The sequence below is a fragment of the Mandrillus leucophaeus genome, unplaced genomic scaffold (assembly GCF_000951045.1).
Source record: "Mandrillus leucophaeus isolate KB7577 unplaced genomic scaffold, Mleu.le_1.0 Scaffold170, whole genome shotgun sequence".
In the NCBI taxonomy this organism is placed as follows: domain Eukaryota; kingdom Metazoa; phylum Chordata; class Mammalia; order Primates; family Cercopithecidae; genus Mandrillus; species Mandrillus leucophaeus.
In genome coordinates this window covers 1,343,484-1,347,780 of record NW_012101699.1, presented here as the reverse complement: position 1 = coordinate 1,347,780, position 4,297 = coordinate 1,343,484, and positions in this window count along the sequence as shown.

Sequence of the window (4,297 nt, the reverse complement as noted above, 5' to 3'; positions counted from 1 at the left end):
CCTGGCCAACATGGTGAAACCCCGTCTCTACCAAAAATACAAAAATTAGCTGGGCATGTGATGTGCGCCTGTGGTCCCAGCTACACAGGAGGCTGAGGGAGGAGAATCACTTGAACCTGGGAGATGGAGGTTACAGTGAGCCGAGATCGTGCCACTGCACTCCAGCCTGGGCAACAGAGGAAGACTCCGTTTCAAAAACAAAAACAAAAAAAACAAAAAAAAACAAGGTATATTAGTAATGATTCAATTTTGGTTTAAAGTTATTCTAAGAATTTAGACCCTGTTTGATTTTTTTTTTTTAGTCCTGAGTCAGTGGAGGAAACTGGGCATGCTGTTTGAAGAGAAATTAATTCTGAGTGTGTTAGAATTTGAATCTAATTTGTCAGTCATTCCTTTTAATGTCAGAGCTTAATCAGGTGTGCCATGTTAAGGTGATGTCTTTTTATCACATTAAACCTTGATCTATGGATTTCTTGAGTTTAAACTCTACAGTTGGATGTGCTTTTCTGTGTCTCTGCTAGGAAGAGGGACCCTTTCCACTTGGACTCCAAGTTACTCTAGCTGATCTCTTTGGTCTTGGAATGGGGTCATAGGAGTAGAAGATGAGTGTCATTAAGAAAACAGTGGCTCCTTCAATTCGGGGGGAAGAGAGCCCTTGAGTGTGTAGGATTTTGGCTTGGAGAAAACAGCTTTGCGCACACAGATGGAAAGAAGGTACCTCTTAGTCATTGTTATTTTTGACAACTCCATGTATTTGATCTCATTAATATTTCTTACGTAAGGAATATTATAAGTTCTTAATTTTTTTCCAAGTGAACTGTATACTTTTTGGCAGTCATTTCAAAGTTACTTCACCAGCAGCCCATTCGTACAACTGAGACGAGATCAGATTTACTGCTAGAGTTTACTTCACTTCAGGTTATTGTTTTCTCAGGATATCCCACCACAGCAAATTCTTAGCTACTATCAGCTTAGTCTGTTAGAGATGAATCAGAAACACTGTTTCAGGCTTTTTCTCTATTCTAATTTTCTTTTTTTCTTTTTCTTTTTCTTTTTTTTTGAGATGGAGTCTCGTTCTGTCGCCCAGGCTGGAGTGCAGTGGCGTGATCTCAGCTCACTGCAAGCTCCGCCTCCCGGGTTCATGCCATTCTCCTGCCTCAGCCTCCTGAGTAGCTGGGACTACAGGTGCCCGCCACCACACCCGGCTAATTTTTTGTATGTTTTTAGTAAAGACGGGGTTTCACCATGTTAGCCAGGTTGGTCTCCATCTCCTGACCTGATGATCTGCCCGCCTCGGCCTCCCAAAGTGCTGGGATTACAGGCGTGAGCCACCATGCCTGGCTTCTAATTTTCAAGGAATGAGTTTATTAGGTTTTCATTTTTTTTCCCTTTTTCTTGAAACAGGGTCTGGCTCTGTCACCCAGTGGCGCCATAGTGGGGCACTGCAGCTTTGAACTCCTGGGCTCCAGGGGTCCTCCCACCTCAGCCTCCTGAGTAGCTGGGACTACAGGTGTGCACCACCACGCCCGGCTAGGTTTTAAAGTTTTGTGTAGAGATGGGTGTGAGCCACCTTGCCTGGCCGGAAGTTGCTTTTCTTACTTAGTTTTAGGTGTGTGAAGTTTGTCTCTTTTTTAACCTTTTATTTGTAAATAATGTCAAACTTAGAGAAAAGCTCTAAGCTTGGTACAAAGAACATCTGGATACGCACTACCTAGATTTACCTGTTGTCACTGTTGTGCGCCATTTGCCTTATCATTTGCACGTTCTCTCTCTCCCACTCTCTGCCTCTTTCTCTCTCTCTCAAACTTTTATTCTCTGAACCATCTGAGAGTGTGCTGCACACCTCATAGCTCTCTGCTCCCAAACACCCCATGTGTACCTTTTAAGAGTTAAGAAAGCTGTTAATTTTGTAGACCAAAGGCATGCAAGAATTACAAAATAACAAATTATTTCCAGGAAGTAGATATTTCTGAATATAAAACAGATACTGTACTGTAATCATATGGGGTAGGTTTTTTTGTTTTTTTTTTTGAGACGGAGTCTCGTGCTGTCGCCCAGGCTGGAGTGCAGTGGCGTGATCTCGGCTCACTGCAACCTCCGCCTCCAGGGTTCACGCCATTCTCCTGCCTCAGCCTCCCAAGTAGCTGGGACTACAGGTGCCCGCCGCCGCGCCCGGCTAATTTTTTGCATTTTTAGTAGAGATGGGGTTTCACCGGGTTAACCAGGATGATCTCAATCTCCTGACCTCGTGATCCGCCCGCCTCGGCCTCCCAAAGTGCTAGGATGACAGGCGTGAGCCACCGTACCCGGCCCGGGTAGTTTTTGTTAAAAAGTTCATCAGTGTGGCTTTAGGATCTCATTTCTTCCTGTAATGCCTGAGACCTTGTCTGGAACCCTATTTCCTTTTTTGTCTTCTGTATCTCCCTTCCCAACTGAGTCTTTCCCTTCAGCTTGAAATTATGAACAAATATTCTCCACACTGACAAGTCCTGTGTTTTCTCACTGTCGAAATAGTTCCATATTCTTCCTTCCCTTTGCCCTTCCCACTTGAACTTCTCATTTACTCATTGGCCCATGGTAATATGCCTTCCACCTCTTCTATTCCTCTGAAGTTGCCTCCATGAAGGACACCAAGGATGGATTTGCCAAATTCATTGGCATCTTTTTTTTTTTTTTTTTGAGACAGGGTCTCACTCTGTTGCCTAGGCTGGCTGCTGTGGCACCATTATGGCTTAGTACAGACTCAACCTCCCAGGCTCAAGTGATCCTCCCACCACAGCCTCCTGAGTAGCTACAGGCATGAGCCACCACACCCAGCCTCATTGGCATCTTAGTCATCGTTCTTCATGACTTCTTCCTTTTCTTAGCTTCTCTCTTCTGATTTCCTTTTCAGCTTTCTGACTTTTTTTCTCTGTCTCCTTCCTATTTTCGCTTATTAATTCATACAGCAAATATGTGAGTGCCTGCTGTAGGCCAGAGTGGAATCAGCCCTCCATCTCTGTGCATTCTGCATCTGCGGATTCAACCAATTGTAGATAGAAAATATTTTTTAGGAAAAAACAGTTAAAAAATAACAATATAACAATTAACACAAATTTTAAAATGCAGCTGGGCATGTTGGCTTATGCCTGTAATCTCAGAACTTTTGGGAGGCTGCAGTGGAAGGGTAGCTTGAACTCAGGAGTTTTAGGCCAGCCTGAGCAATATAACAAGACTTCATCTCTAGAAGAGAAGAGAAGAGAATGGATAAAAATAAAAATATAGCTGGGTATGGTGGCTCACACCTGTAATTCCAGCACTTGGGGAGGCCAAAGCTGGTGGATTTCTTGAGCCCAGGAATTCGAGACCAGCCTGAGCAGCCTAGTGAGATGTCATCTCTATAAAGGTGCAGTAGCATGCACCTATGTTCTCAGCTCCTTGGGAGACCGAGATAGTAGGATCGTGTGGGACTGGGAGGTAAAGGCTGCAGCGAGCTATGATTGTACCACTGCACTTTAGCCCCTGGGTGACATCAAGACCCTGCCTCAAAAATAAATTAAAAAATAAAAATATGACAACATTTACATAGCATTTCTGTCATACGAAGTATTATAAGTAATCTAGAGGTGATTAAAAGTATACAGGAGGATGTGTATACATTATTTGCAAATACTTGGCCATTTTATATAAGGGACTTGAGCATCCTTGGATTTTGGTATCCTGGTAGGGCTGGGCAAGGGTCTTAGAACCAATTCCCCATGGATACCAAGGGAACTACTGTATACAGTAGTGAATAGAACAAATTAAAACTCTGCTCTCATGGGGAAAGAGGAGATCAATAATTTTAAGTTAATTTTGTTATAATAAGTGCTAAGCAAAAATTAAAGGCAGAGTAATGTGATACTAAATGATAGTAGTAGCTTAAGATGTCTTGATTTGAGCTTGATAATTGAGAGGCTGTCAGTCAGCTGAAAGTCTTAGAACATTCCAGTTAGAGAGAACCACCAGTACAAAGTGTCTGGGGCAGGACCCTTCTGCGCTGGCGTGAAGAACAGAAAGCAGGCCAGTGTGGCACGGAGGGCCAGATCAAGTGTGGTGGGAAGCAGTAGCAGGATGGGGAGCAGAAACATGATGTGATCCAACTTAGGTTTTTTTTTTCCTTTTTTGAGGCAGAGTCTTGCTCTGCTGCCCAGGCTGGAGTGCAGTGGCGCCATCTCAGCTCACTGCAAGCTCTGCCTCCCGGGTTCACGCCATTCTCCGGCCTCAGCCTCCCAAGTAGCTGGGACTACAGGTGCCCGCCACCACGCCCAGCTAATTT